The 16,274-nt window shown below is 34.2% G+C and overlaps 3 long non-coding RNA genes across 3 annotated transcripts; all 3 read right to left on the bottom strand.

Moving 5' to 3' along the window:
- Positions 1–362: 362 nt before the first annotated feature.
- LOC147761529 (uncharacterized) lies at positions 363–2,407 on the bottom strand. Its single transcript, XR_015334865.1, has 3 exons — positions 2,274–2,407; positions 1,249–1,445; positions 363–961 (listed from the first exon to the last, which is right to left on the bottom strand). It is a non-coding gene; the product is annotated as an uncharacterized LOC147761529 (long non-coding RNA).
- Positions 2,408–7,503: 5,096 nt separating this feature from the next.
- Positions 7,504–9,585, bottom strand: LOC147761528 (uncharacterized). Its single transcript, XR_015334845.1, has 3 exons — positions 9,333–9,585; positions 8,504–8,694; positions 7,504–8,225 (listed from the first exon to the last, which is right to left on the bottom strand). It is a non-coding gene; the product is annotated as an uncharacterized LOC147761528 (long non-coding RNA).
- A 3,693-nt stretch (positions 9,586–13,278) lies between these two features.
- On the bottom strand, positions 13,279–14,967 carry LOC147761527 (uncharacterized). The gene is made up of 3 exons (XR_015334432.1): positions 14,849–14,967; positions 13,667–13,857; positions 13,279–13,383 (listed from the first exon to the last, which is right to left on the bottom strand). It is a non-coding gene; the product is annotated as an uncharacterized LOC147761527 (long non-coding RNA).
- Positions 14,968–16,274: the final 1,307 nt, after the last annotated feature.

Raw genomic sequence — 16,274 nt, 5'->3', positions numbered from 1 at the left:
AGAGCCAATCCGTGCATTTTCTCACTGAATTGATACCAACTTTGCAATTATTATTTTTACCTTCGCGGTTATTTTTTTTTGCACCTCAAATCCCAGGGGGATCCCTGCTCCCCCCCCCCCCGCCCCCCGGAGGCTACGGCCCTGTTGTTATGCGTCATGTTTTTACATCTAATCAAGCTACTAGGGCAGTTCTTTTAAATATGATAAACATTACAACTTTCAATACCAGCTATAAAATCCCTTTGATTAGAATGGTCACTAATGCTCAACGCAGGGTGCGATTTACCTTCTTCTTATTTTCTTATTTATCCGATGACATACCTCTTTTTTTATGCATATAATTGATATACCAGTGTCGGTCTTCAAATGAATAGTAAAACTTTCAAAAGATATAAATTAAGTATAAATTAAGTAAAAATAATCTTCGTTTTTAACGAAAGGTTTAAAGAGAGAGAGAACCTTCCCAATAGCTGTCAAATATACGTTTATGTTGACACATCTGTTCTATCTCAAAAAGATCCTAAACAGTGAAACATGGCTTCCGTTTTGTTTAAATAATTCAAACCATGAAAGATTTGAACATTGCCGGTATTTTACCCCGACAACAAAAACCAATCCCAGTAGAGTAGTTGTTGGCATGAACAGTCGAAGAGAAAATTACAAATTGGCCATGATTTAACTTTTCACACTACCCTCTGAATAAAGAAAAAATATTTCAATCGATGTTTCAATAAATACAAAAAGATGTTCACATCTCTGAATGTGTTAGGTGAGACCGCAAAACAAATGGTAATTTGGAGCACGTGTAGTCTTGGTATTAAACCAACGGTTTACATGTAAAAACATAGATTTTTTTTTGTTTGCTTCATTTTATTAACTTCCGAATGAAATGAAATTAAGATTTGATCAATTTAATGGCCTCTGCTTCCTGTTGAAAGCCCATATTCAGATATTATTATTACTGAAAGAAAAGTAAAAAATTGAAAATAATTACAATTATCATAATTGACATATACTGAACTCAAGAACACAAATTTTAAGTTAATAAAAATAAAAAAAGTAGTCAATTAAAATTAATAAATCCATTCTGAAACTGGTCCATGGAACTTAAGTTACGCACCAATCGCTAGCCAACCATACAGATAAAAGTAGAAAACGATATTGATGTAAAGTCAAAATGGACGATATGGGGTAAAAGTGACGCGTAACTATTGAAAATATCTTAAGGCTTCATGTTGTGGTACTTACACACGGTTCACAATTGCACACCCCGCCATAGTAGCCGTAAACGTGGCAGCTGTAACCTCGACATCCAAAGTTTTGGCAGTAGTTTTTGCAGTCATCGTCAGCCTCACAGTTGATAACTCTCTTAGTTATATTGGGTACCATGCCTTCTCGCACAACCCTGCTTCCAGTATCTGCTTGCACGGGTCCAGCAGAGATTTCTGTTAAAATGAATATAAAAAAACATTTTGTGCACCGGCAAAATGTTAATTTTTGGTTTACAAGTTGCGTTTGTTAGACTATATATATGCTCTACCAAGCCGATGGATACAGGTCTGCTAAATGCATAAATAAGTGAATATAAAAAAAGATGAGCCTGTGTCTTCTAGCTATCATCGGCAAAATATAGCATCATACCATAGAAATAACCAGTCGTCTGCCTCGGAAGACTGAGAAAATGTTTTTAATCTTAAAAAATGGCTTATACGCATGGCACTGAGTAATTTGGAAAGTATGTTGAAAAATTATTTTTAAATCTTACAAGATGGCTTATACGAATTGTATTGAGTGATACGCATAATATTTTGGATTTTCAAAAGAGGGTTATATTAAGGGTGATAAATAGGCGTGCAGAAAATCACTGTTGCCCTCGTAGAATTGCATTTTGTATATAAAAAACGCTAATTATGTTTAGATTCATGGGAAAACAAAGAGCATGACAGCCACTATTGACAAAACTCACGTGTATCCAGTCGGAGTTGTTATGTAAACAGTCAAACGCAATCATCCCACACATAAACTGTCTGTATTTCATGGAAATTGTCAGTAAATATTGTGTATTTTTTTTATATTTCGTGTTTGCACTACGTACAATAAATCTATAAATAGTATTTGTAATTTTTCACATCCCCTTTGCTTTATATTGGCATATCTATAATATCAAGGTATTTGGTGTCTACAATAATCTGCATAAGTTCTTCCTCTCTGTAAAGAAACATATTTTTCTTCTTGGTAACTATCCAGAGGACTTGTTATAAAAAAATCCTTACCTTGCGTAGCAATAGCGACAAGTAAAATTAAGACCAGGCCCATCTTCATTCTGAACCGTATCAACCACACGGATGAAATATTCTAATGGTTTCTGAGCTGTGGCAGAGAGGGAGTTCTGTGCCGATGCCGAGCGATATAGGCAATGACTTGTTTGAACTGAAATATAAGTACATTTCTGCAGAAAACATGCTGGTAGAAATTAATCGTTTTTTAAACGACGTCACGCCATTTGCATATTTACTACATGAACAATAAGAACACAAACACGCTTTTCTTTATCAGTGACATAAAACAGTTATTCATATGCCATAAATTGTTTTTCTTAAGAAATATGATGTCTTATGCTCAACTGAGAGTGCCAGTTGGGGATCTGGAGTTCATTTTTATTTCCAAAAAACACTATTTACGGACATTATGGATAGAGTATATATTAGCAACAGAAAGAAAAAAGCCTGAATGATTAAATATATTGTGATCGGAAAGTTACAAATAAATGTCGTGATTATTGTATGTTGAGATTTATTTAGGTTTTAGTTGTCACAGTAGGACTTCAAATGCGCCTCACAGTATCATTAAATATCTTCCGACTCACGTAAACTATCGAGGTAGAAATTACAGCCTAGAAGGGACCGTGTTCGTTTTTCATATTATCCAAAACGACCCTGCACCAGTCTTTGTGTCTGCGGTGCCAAAGATAAACGTCCAGTCTACTTAACAAACTACCTACTGTATATTTGACTGTTACCACTCTCTTCCACTCCAACCCCCTCTTGTAATTAAGTTTGTATCTTCAGGCATAATGTTTTGACAACAAAAATGACACCTGTCAAACATTGCAATGTTTTATCACTTATAAAATCGTGACTTGTTATTGAGGCTGTCATTAAATTCTCATCAGCATTCACAAGCATACTATGAGTTTTTCAGGACTGCTATTCTTTCTATTTTTCATGGTGTAATTTCGACAAAGAACACTTGCCCGTATCGTTGTAATGAAAGGCTTTTAGAAAACTATACCGGTTTTGGCATTGAGACGTGAAAGAAAGAGAAGCTTGTTTTATTTAATTCAGCCATTCCACGAAAAGGGGTACAATTCCAAAACAAGAAATGCAGCGATATGAACTTTGCAAAACTGGAAAACTTTTTATATTATTTTGATGAAGAGGTATTCAGAAAGTAGTAGAAGAATTTTAATCCACACCATTACTGTATTTAAAGAAATATGCACGTGTAAACATGGTAGGACAGTATTTTTTTCGTTACGGAGGTTAGGTAACATCTAAATTAGGTTATATTTCAATCATGCCAAAGGTCACAGGCTCCATATTTGATTCAATTATTAAGAATTTGTATGTATTCAAAATATTATTGCCCATTTAAGATTTCTCTTCAATTATAGAAAATGCGGTGCAAACACATTGGTAATAAGTGGCTCGTTTTCTATAAATACAAAGGCTGAGATATTCCAATTTTAATATTTTATTAATCGTTGGGGACAGACTTGCTTTTTTATCATACTATTTGTTTATGAACAAAGTGCTATCAATCTATTATGATATTAGCATTGATCAATGAGCACACACATATCCAGTGTTCAAATGAAAAAGGAGTAATTTCGTAACGGAGGTTAGGTCATTCTACATAGGTCAGCGATCATATATTTGTTTTGATATTTTTAGCTTAAGGTAGACTTTAGAAGATGAATTCGGAATTTAAAGTATTACAGATACGACAAATTTACATAATAACATAGAAAAATTGATAAAACTTGTTTATTCAAACCATTAAATGGCAAATGGTTACAACGGGTTGTTTTGCTTACTTTCAAGGACTTCATAAATACATTTACCACTAATGGATACATTTCACTGCTAATATGTTGATCTATGTATCTGTAGAATTCACATTCCATATTTTACCAGAGTAAGAGTTTAATTTATAATCTTAGTAACAGAGGGAAGGTAAAACTCTAGTCTAAATTATGTCATACATGTACATTTAAACCGTTCAAAATCTTTCACAAGAAAAGCTTCGAGGTCATTAGATTTTTTGTTTCTTTCTCTGTAGTGTTTTTGTCGCTCTGTATTTGTAAGTGGCACATTGGTGTCTGTATAACAAAACATTAAACCTACATGCACATGATCGCAGTTATAGGCAATAAAAAACAACAAAATACCCGAGAAAGTTAATGCATACAATTAAGTAGGCCGACAATAGACACGTGTTTGCCAGTAACTGTCCATTTAAAGTAACTGGAAGCATCTAGAAGATGATAAAAACAATTATGTGCTACTGAAATAGTAAAATAGGACCTAATAATCCCGCAGTTCTACCTGATAAATGTAACTGTTGCTTTAATGCTTAATATATTTCGCCATGTGTCTCCCGTGAAAATAATGTCTGCTACATGCACGTTAGTACTGATGTCAGCTAGTACCATTTTTCTTGCCAAGACAGTCCTGAAAACTACTCATTTCGCTTAAAATCAGAATGATAAGTTCAAAAAGGCATCGTCAAGTGACAAACGGAAATCAATTCGATAAAACAAATCGCGATTTACCCTTGATTTCATAGAAAACTGGAGTAAAAACTTAAATCATTAGCCTTTCTTGATAGAATTATCAGCTATATATGTATATTTTATATCTATATTAACGCGGGGTAATGTCTTTAACAGCAAGCAGTATGAATGCATACTACATCAGAACATAGAAGTAGAACTATTTATATGATCAGAATTAACTCACAAAACCACAGAAATAACGTTTAAAAGTATTAACAGTCATTTTTTTTAACAATTAACTTATTTCGTAACGGAGGTTAGCATAACGGACGTAAGGTGACACGCATTCTTTTTCAGTTTTTATCCTCGGGATAACTTTGCATAACTATTGAATGAATTTTTTAGGAAGAAGTTGGTCCTTGCTTAACAAAAATGATGTTTTTAACTTTCTAAAGCAACATTTTCTTCAAATTTGGTCCGTTACTGAGGTTAGGCTCTTAAATGCGACACCCCGACTTTTGTGAGTTAACATTCTCTATGATGGAACGCATCATTCAAAATTAACAAATAGCACTGTTTTATTAAACTTCATGTATTATGAGTTTGAAAAATACACAGGAATGCCATTTAAGAGCATTTTCATTTATTCTTACATTGACTTAAAAAACCGTTACGGAGGTTAGAGGTTACTGAGCGACATTGATTAAACTATGACAGTGACGTAACTAACCAACAAATTCGACAGAGATCACCATGTATGATAAAAAGAAACATGAATTCAAATTAGTTGAGGACTAAAAACACTAAAACACGGGAAAATATAAACTTTTTCTTGTGGCAAATCAGCTATAATACCGAAGCGACACGTCGAAATCGTGCTTTTTGCGGCATATAGACCCCCGGGGTTCCCGTCAAAGCAAGTGGTACTATATTAATTGTTGTTTTTTAAGTAGAACACATCGGGTCCAGCTAAAAAAGGCTAAAAAAAGCAAAATTGCAGATGCTTTTACTACCGAAAATAAGCTGCGACAGGTATTATTCAGAATTGTACCCTTTTTCGTGGAATGGCTGTAAAGTTGGGCAAAAAGGTGTTTGTTTGTCAGAACCCATCTTTCTTTGCAGTGTGAATAGACACCGTATGTTAGAAAGCTGTTTCCTTTTTTCAGATTCATCAAAAATATTCAGTAATTGCCTATAACAAGCCCTTAAAACAAAGTTTGATGTTGTATTGTGCCATTTTATATGTTATTGTCCCTCCCTCAAAAAAAAAAAAATAATAAAATAATAATAATAATAATAATAATAATAAATTAAAAAAAAAAAATCAGCGATTATAAAGTCTCCAGAGATAAGTGCTATTTGGCCGAGAACAAACTAGATACGATGTTGCTTCATCGTTTGGCAACTTGGAGTTCTTATACCTAGAGATGTTACGTGGGCATTGGCAGTATACGCCTTATTTGCGTTTTTCGGTAAAATACAGTGGTTCTGTCGCTCTGCATGTCAAATAATACACTGCCTACCTCTTACAATAGAGTTCTTGGAGAATTTTCATGTTTGTGATGTTCAATAGACAAACAACTTTTAAATGTGTATAGTATGTAAAAGAAAGGTAATAATTATTGAGTAATTTGGAAAGTATGTTGTCGTCTGCTCAGAACGTGATACTGCGTCGTTATTACCTGTATATTTATAAATACGCAAAAGCAATTACTTCGAAATGCCACTCGCCAAAAACATATGATATTTACACATATTTTTATTGTTTAAGTAGATCATAGCAAAGTAATGACTAATTAACAATTACGTTGGTTAAAAGTTGTCATAAATTTTAATTTGTTGTGTATGGATACAATGATTATTTCGGTCATACTTCAGTGTGAAATCGGTAATTTTCGATCAAGGTGGCGAGGTACAGGGGGCGTTACAGGATATTAACAAATGCATGGTTTTGCCAGGCCAACACGTTGTTGTTGACAAACGGTCATTACAACGGTAATGTCCCATAAGTGCTTATAAAAGGACAATGACTTTATATAAGAGAGCTTCAATAGAACAAACCTAGTTAACGTTGTCCCGCCATCTCGTCTCATTATAACCGCCGTCTCATCATGTCGTAATGCATGATTTTAAATCTATGTTGGCTTTTACTGCTGTTGCAGTATGCGATGATTTCGAGTTACGGAGCCGAGGCGCTCGTGAAGGATGTTAAATATGGTCATATCTAACTGAAAACAGTTTTCTTTCTTTGCTTCATTTCATTAACTTCCTAAAAGACTGAATTATAAATAGTCAATGTATTTTGCTTCCAACTGATTTAACCGTAATTATCAGTGATGCAGCTATGCCTTAATAGAGTTATAATGCTCGAACTCGTCCCCAGGTCTAGGTAGGACAGTGAGAACTTATTTAGCTGTCAGGGATTCATTATCATAAGTGACCATTTTGCATTGAATATAAATTTAAATGCTCGTTGTAGAATGGAAGTGCTTGAGAATTATATTAATTGGAAACTGACTTTTTTAGGATTGCCATTTATTTCACATGAAAAAATACTATTGACTACAAAAAGGTAGTTCCTACAAGTTGAATGTGGTCTCATGGACTGGGGATTGGAATATTTAAGATGCATTGTGTTGTTCCTTAACACGTAGGAAGACCCTACACCTAAAATGAGCTGCTCGTGCTACATGTTACTGAATAAATTGGCAATAAGCCTACAGCAATTAAAAAAAAATGTCGGCAGAGGAATCGCGTCTTGGTGAAAATTGCGGCCGTTATTTAAAATGTGTTGTATGTAGCTGAATGACAAAACCGTTATTGATATGACCAGACTATCACAAAAAAAAAAAAAAAAAAAAAAAAAAAAAAAAAAAAAAAAAAAAAAAAACTCTCATTACGCTATTTGACTGTTTGCACAATTATTTATTTCTAACGAGATAGATAAAAAGAGATACTTTCCCAAAAACCTATCACATCCTTATAATGGCACATCTATCCTCTTTCGAAAGAATCCTAAACAGTGAAATATGACTTGTTTTGTTCAAATAATTCAAAATCATAAAGCATTTGAGTGTTGCTGGGATTTTACCCCAACAACAAAAACCATTTCCAGTAGAGCAGTTGTTGGCATGAACAGTCGAAGAGAAAATTACAAATTGGCCAAGACTTAATTTTTCACACCACCCTATGAATAAAGACCAACTATTTCAATCAATTTTTCAATAAATACAAAAGATTTTCGGATCTCTGAATGCGTTTGGTGAGATCGCAAGCAATTGTAAATCTGGCGCACGTGTAGTCTTTGTATTAAACTAACGGTTTACATGTAAAAACAGAGCTTTTTTGTTTTCCTCATTTTATTAACTTCCAAAATTAAATTAGGATTTGATCAATTTAATGGTCTCTGCTTCCTGTTGAAATGTCCATATTCAGGTATTTTTTAGTACTGAAAGAAAAATTAAAAATTGAAAATAATTTCAAGTGTCACAATTGGCATTTACTGAACTGAAGTAGATCAATCAATAGACTTGATTAATAAATCAATTGAAACCGGTCCCTCTGACTTTTCGCACCAATCGCTACCTAACTATGTAGATAAAGTGTAAAACAATATTGATGTAATGTTTATCTACTGTGACTCACCATCACCAATGTGGATCATATGGGGTAAAAGTGACGCACAACTATTAACATCATCTTAAGGCCACATGCTGTAGTACTTACACAACTATCACAAATGCACACCCTGTTATATTCGTCCATTAAATGGCAGTTGTAGACTTCACAACCACGGCAGTAGTCTTTGCAGTCAGAGTGAACGTAACAGTCGTTACTTCTCTCAGTTTTATTAGGTACCATACCTTGTCGCTCAACCCTGCTTCCGGCATCTGCTTGCACAGATCCAGCAGAGATTTCTGTAAGAATAAATATGGAACGCTTTTTGTGCAAAATTGGTAGTTTTAGGTAATAATGTTGCGTTATTTCGACTATGGATACAGGTATGTTTGCTAAATACATGTATAAGGAGTTAATACCAAAGAAAGATAAAACTGTGTCTTCTTTCATCTCCAACTACAACAACATAACGTAACCGGTCATCAAGCACGGAAGGCTGCGAAAATGTTTTTAAATCTTAATTGACGGCTTATGCGAACTGTATTCTGTGATTGAGTCATATGCAGAAATTGAAACATGATGTTCTGGTTTTCTAAGCTACTGTACGTAAGATGGAATTTAAAAATAGTATGGCAGTTCTACATTTGAAATTGTTACGTATACTAGTTACAAACTCGATTTACAATGTTCCATTCAAATTGCCTCTTATGTCATATCCATCATCTTGTTCTCTATTCATCCCCATAGCTTTATATTAGCATCTCTTTAATATCAGGGCATTTGGTTTCCACACCAATCTACATAAGTTTTTCCATTCTATAAATACACACATTTTTCTTATTTAATCAATCTGCAAAAGTTCTTCCTCTCTATAAAGAAACATATTTTTTCTTATTCATGACTATGCAGAGAACGCATTAACATATTAAATCATTACCTTGGGTTGCAATAGCGACGAGTAAAATCAAGACCAGGATCATCTTCATTCTGAACCTTATTAACCACTTGATGAAATGTTCTAAAGGTCACTGAGCTGTGACAGTGAGGGAGTTCTGTGCCGATGCCAAGCAATATAGGCAATGGTTTGTTTGGGCTGAAATAGAAGTATATTTCTGCAGCAAACATGCTGGTAAAAATTAATCGTTTTTAAACGACGTGGCACAATTTGCATATTTACTACATTATGACTCAGTCTCAGACTAGGTGAGGGAACGACACGTCATACTTCATTGGCGATGTTGCCCGTCAGTATAGTTAGAAATACCTCCTAAAAATATTTACTCTAGATGAAATAGAATCCCTCTTATTGAGACAACTCTGCCCGTTAGTAGTCGGAGGAGATTCCAGTGAAATTTGAGTTATTTATCAGCTAGAGCTCTTCCCAATAGTCACGTCAGTAACACACGCCCTAATTCTGTGTAATCGAAGTAAACTTCTGTCTTGTTTTTTTATTTTCTCTGCGGTATACTATAATAATCAAAATGATAAAAACAAAACGCTTTTCTTTATCAGTAACATTAAACAGTTATACATATGCCATAAATTATTTTTCTTAAAAGAATATGATGTCTTATAATGCACCTGCATTACCTGCTTAAACAGAGAGTGCCAGTTAGAGATCTGGATTTCATTTCTATTTTCAAAAATGCTATTTACGGTCGTTTTGGATAGAGAATATATTAACAACAGAAAGGAAAAAAAAGGCTGAATGAGTAAATATATTGTGATCGGAAAGTTACAAATAAAAGTCGTGATCCCATTTTATGGTGAATTTTATTTAGGTTTTAGTTGTCACAATAGGACATCAAATGCGCCTCACGGGATTGGTAAACATCTTCTCACTCACGTCAAATATCAAGGCAAACATTACACCCTACAAGTGGCCGTGTTCGTTTTTCATATTATCCAAAACGACCCTGCACCAGTCTTTGTGTCTGCGGTGCCAAAAATAAACGTCCAGTCTACCTAAAAAAACTACCTACTGTATATTTGACTGTTACCACTCTCTCCCACTCCAACCCCCTCTTGTAATTAAGTTCGTATCTTCAGCCATAATGTTTTGACAACAAAAATGACACCTGTCAAACATTGCAATGTTTTATCACTTTTAAAATCGTGACTTGTTATTGAGGCTGTCATTAAATTCTCATCAGCATTCACAAGCATACTATAAGTTTTTCAGGACTGCTATTCTTTCTATTTTTCATGGTGTAATTTCGACAAAGAACACTTGCCCGTATCGTTGTAATGAAAGGCTTTTAGAAAACTATACCGGTGCTGGCACTGAGACGTGAAAGAAAGAGAAGCTTGTTTTATTTAAAGTTGGTCAAAAAAGGTGTTTGTTTGTCAGAACCCATCTTTCTATGCAGTGTGAATAGACATCGTATGTTAGAAAGCTGTTTCCTTTTTTCAGATTCATCAAAAATATTCAGTAATTGCCCTTAACAAGCCCTTAAAACAAAGTTTGATGTTGTCTTGTGCCTCTTTATATGTTATTGTCCCTACCCTCAAAAAAAAAAAAAAAAAAAAAAAAAAAAAAAAAAAAAAAAAAATCAGCGATTACAAAGTCTCCAGAGATAAGTGCTATCTGAAGGATTCGGCCGAGAACAAACTAGATACGATGTTGCTTCACCGTTTGGCAACTTGGAGTTCTTATACCTAGAGAGGTTACGTGGGCATTGGCAGTATACGCTGTATTTGCGTTTTTCGGTAAAATACAGTGGTTCTGTCGGTCTGCATACCAAAGACTACACTGCCTACCTCTCCCAATACAGTTCTTGGAGACTTTTCATGTTTGAGATGTTCAATAGACAAACAACTTTTAAATGCGTATAGTCTGTAAAAGGAAGGTAATAATTATTGGATCTATGGAGGCTTAAATTGTAACGTTTTTAACGTCTGGTCATGACTCCATCATGCTCGATCTTCAGTGGTACACTGACTGCTAATTTTTACTGTTACTCCATTGATGAGCTTGATAAGCAGTGGTATGCAAGCGTGATGTGCCATGAGGCCGTGTTGTCGTCTGCTAAGAACGTGATACTGCGTCGTTATTACCTGTATATTTATAAATACGCAAAAGCAATTAGTTCGAAATGCCACTCGCCAAAAACATAATATTTACACATATTTTTATTGTTTAAGTGGATCATAGCAAAGTAATGACTAATTAACAATTACGTTGGTTAAAAGTTGTCATAAATTTTAATTTGTTGTGTATGGATACCATGATTATTTCGCTCATACCTCATTGTGAAATCGGTAATTTTCGATCAAGATGGCGAAGTACAGGGGGCGTTACAGGATATTAATGCATGGCTTTGCCAGGCCAACGCGTGTTGACAAACGGTTATTACATGGTAATGACCCATTAAGCGCTTATAACTAGACAATCACTTAATGTGAGCAAGTTTCAATAGAACAAACCTAGTTAACGTTGTCCCGCCATCTCGTCTCATTATAACCGCCGTCTTTCATGTCTTAATGCATGATTATAAAGCTATGTTGGCTTTAACTGCTGTTGCAACATGCGTGAATGCTGTTAAATATGGTCATGTCTAGTTTCTTTCTTTGCTTTATTTTACTAACTTCCTAAAAGACTGAATTATGAATAGTCGATGTATGTGTTGTCCCCATGTCTAGGTAAGACAATGAGCAGTTATTTAGTTGTCAGGGGTTGTTATCATAAGTGACTATTTTGCTGTGAATAGAAATTGAAAAAAGTTCGTTGTAAAATGGAAATTTCTTGAGCATTAGGTTAATTGGAAACTGAAATTTTTAGGATTGTCATTTATCTCACATGAAAAAATATAATTAAATACAAAATGGTAGTTTTTACAAGCTGAATGTGGTCTCATTGATTGGGAATTGGAATATTCAACACGTAGGGAGACCCTACACCCAAAATGAGCCGCTGGTGCTACATGTTATTGAATATATTGGCAATAAGCCTATAGTAATTTAAAAAACATGTCGGCAGAGGAATCGAGCCTTGTTTAAAATCGATGACGTTATTGATATGACTAAACCATTAAAAAGAAAAAAATAAAAATAATAATAATAATAATAATAAATAAATAAATAAATAAATAAATTCCCATATAAATTGTAGATAAAACAGTCATTACGCTATTTGACTGCTTGCGCAATTTCTGCGCAATCGCATCAAACAACATTAAAGTCTTATCTGTCACTTTTATTAAATAAAACATCCTTTTTTTCTGTAATAAAAAGCAATGTACCCTATTTATGGTTTTATTTTCACCGTTTTTCATTCCACGTAACGACTGTAGAACATATATGTAAATTCTGGATGTAGCAATTAATGCGTAAGTTGTTATTTACCCGATGACATCCCTCCCTTTTATACACCTTATTCATATATCATGTTGGTCTTCAAAGGTAGTTCACTCACGTAAACATTTTTAATGTGGAAAGATTTTATTAAGTACAAATTAAGTAAAAAAATCTCTATTAAGAGAGATCTACATGTATAAAACGAGATACTTTCCCAAAAACCTATCATATGCTTATGTTGACACATCTATCCTATCTCGAAAGCATTATAAACAGTGAAATATGACTTGTTTTGTTCAAATAATTCAAAATCATGAAACATTTGCGTGTTGCTGGTATGTTATTCCATCAACAAAAACTACTTTCAGTAGAACAGCTGTTTGCACGATTGTCGAAGATAGGGCTACAAATTGAACAAGATTTAACTTTTCACATTACCCTCTGAACAAAGACAAAAATATTGCAATTGATTTTCCAATAAATAAAAAAGGTGCTCAGGTCTCCCTATAAGAAATAATAACAATAAGAAACCTGTCACGCGCGTGCAGTCTGATATTAAATCAACGGTTAACATGTAAAAACAGAGCTTTTTTTTTTGGCCTCATTTTATTAATCATCGAAATAATTAAGATTTGATCAAATAACTGGTCTCTGCTTCCTGTTGAAATGTCCATATTCAGATATTTTTAGTACTGAAAGAAAAATTAAAAGTTAAAAATAATTACAAGTGTTATAATTGTCATATACTGAACTGAAGTAGACCTATCTGCGGAATTGATTAATAAATCAATTGAAACTGGTTCCTGGGACTTGATTTTCGCACCAATCGCTAGCTAACTGTACAGATAATAATAGAAAACAATATTGATGTGATGTTTATCTACTGCGACGCCGCATCACCAATGTGGACGATATGGGGTTAAAGTGATGCGCTTCTAATAACAACATCTTAAGGCTTCATGTTGTAGTACTTACACACGAATCACAAATGCACACCCCGTTATATTCGCTGATTTTATGGCAGCCGTAGGCCCGACATCGACGGCAATAGTCTTGGCAGTCAGCGTCAACGTAACACGTGTTATCTCTCTTAGTCTCATTGGGTACCATGTCTTCTCGTACAACCCTGTTTCCGGCATCTGCTTGCACTGGTCCAGCAGATATTTCTGCAAGATTGAATTAAAAAAAATACAGTTTGCGCACAGGCAAAATGTTAGTTTAAGGTTTACAATTTTCGTTTTTAGACTATACTCTACCAAGCCGATGTATACAAGGACATGCATATCTGCTAAATGCATGTAAAAGGAGTGAAAAATCATACCATTGAAATAATCATGCAAAGTATAAAATCATACCATTGAAATAACCAGTTATCAACTACGGAAGGCTGAGAAAATGTTTTTCTTTAATCTTAAAAAAGAAATCTCTTATACGAACTGCACTGAGTAATTTGGAAGGGAGGTTGAAAAATTACTTTTAAATCTTAAAAATGGCTTATACGACAGTTCTGACAGTATTCAGTAATATGCAGACATTGAAACTCTATGTTCTGGCTTTCTAAAGAGGGTTACATTAGTGCTAAATAGGCATGAATATAAAACAATTATTGTCGTAATTATGTTTTGATTCATGGGAAAACAAAGAGCATGGTAGCCAATATTGACAAAATTTACTTGTGTCCAGACGGAGTTGTTATGTAAACAGTCACACTATGTCTTTTACAACACAAAAGCGATCATCCCACACATTAAATGTCTGTATTTCATAGAAATTGTCAGTAAATATATTGTGATTTTTTTATATTTCGTGTTTGCGCTACGTACAATAAATCTATAAATAGTTTTTGTAATTTTCCACATGCAAAATTCTATTATGCTGTATGTAAGATGATAATTCAAAAAAGTATTTTGATATTTCTACATTTGAATTTGTTTTATTTACAACGTTTCATTCAAATTGCTCCTTATGTTATATTCATTATACAATCCCAGGTACCCATCTGATAGGGCCTACTCATCCCCTTACCTTTATATTGGCATATCTATAATATCAAGGTATTTGGTGTCTATAATAATCTGCATAAGTTCTTCCTCTCTATAAAGAAACATATTTTCTTCTTGGTAGCTATCCAGAGAATTTGTTATAAAAAATCCTTACCTTGCGAAGCAATAGCGACAAGTAAAATCAATAACAGAATCATCTTCATTCTAAACCGTATCGACCACTTGGATGAAATGTTCTAAAAGTCTCTGAGCTGTGACAGAGAGGGAGTTCTGTGCCGATGCAAAGCAATATAGGCAATGGTTTGTTTGGACTGAAATATAATTATATTTCTGCAGAAAACATGCTGGTAGAAATTAACCGTTTTTCAAACGAGGACGCAGAATTTGCATATTAACTACATGATATGACTCAGTCTCGTGATCAGGGTCCTTAGGTGAAAAATCGACACGTCATACTTCATTGGCGATGTTGCTGTCAGTATAGTTAGAAATGCTTCCTAAAAATATTTACTCTAGATGAAATAGAATCCCTCTTATTGAGACAACTCTGCCCGATAGTAGTCGGAGGAGATTCGAGTGAAATTTGATTTATTTATCATCTAGAGCTCTTCCCAATAGTGACGTCAGTAACACACGCCCTAATTCTGTGTAATCGAAATATACTTCTGTCTTGTCTTTTTATTTTCTCTGCGGTATACTATAATATTCAAAATGATAAAAACAAAACGCTTTTCTTTATCAGTTACATAAAACAGTTATACATATGCCATTAATTGTTTTTCTTAAAAGAATATGATGTCTTATAATAAACCATAGGCCCATAGGGACTGGGGTTCATGCACCTGCATTACCTGCTTTAACAGAGAGTGCCAGTTAGAGATCTGGAGTTCATTTATATTTTCAAAAATGCTATTTACGGTCGTTTTGGATAGAGTATATATTAACAACAGAAAGAAAAAAAGGCTGAATGAGTAAATATATTGTGATCGGAAAGTTACAAATAAATGTCGTGATCCCATTTTATGGTAAATTTTATTTAGGTTTCAGTTGTCACCATAGGACATCAAATGCGCCTCACGGGATTGGTAAACATCTCACTCACGTCAAATATCGAGGCAAACATTACACCCTACAAGTGGCCGTGTTCGTTTTTCATATTATCCAAAACGACCCTGCATCAGTCATTGTGTCTGCGGTGCCAAAAATAAACGTCCAGTCTACCTAACAAACTACAGGTACCTACTGCATAATTGACTGTCACTACTATCTCCCACTCCAACACCCTCTTGTAATTAAGTTTGTATCTACCGCCATAATGTTTTGACAACAAAAATTACCCCTGTCAAACATTGCAATGTTTTATCACTTATAAAATAGTGACTTGTTATTGAGGCTGTCATTAAATTCTCATCAGCATTCACAAGCATACTATGAGTTTTTCAGGACTGCTATTCTTTCTATTTTTCATGGTGTAATTTCGACAAAGAACACTTGCCCGTATAGTTGTAATGAAAGGCTTATAGAAAACTATACCGGTGTTGGCATTGAGACGTGAAAGAAAAAGAAGCTTGTTTTATTTA

The sequence above is a fragment of the Lingula anatina genome, chromosome 5 (genome assembly GCF_051362555.1).
Source record: "Lingula anatina isolate TDL-2025a chromosome 5, LinAna3.0, whole genome shotgun sequence".
NCBI lineage: Eukaryota > Metazoa > Brachiopoda > Lingulata > Lingulida > Lingulidae > Lingula > Lingula anatina.
This window is presented reverse-complemented; position numbering and strand designations above follow the sequence as displayed.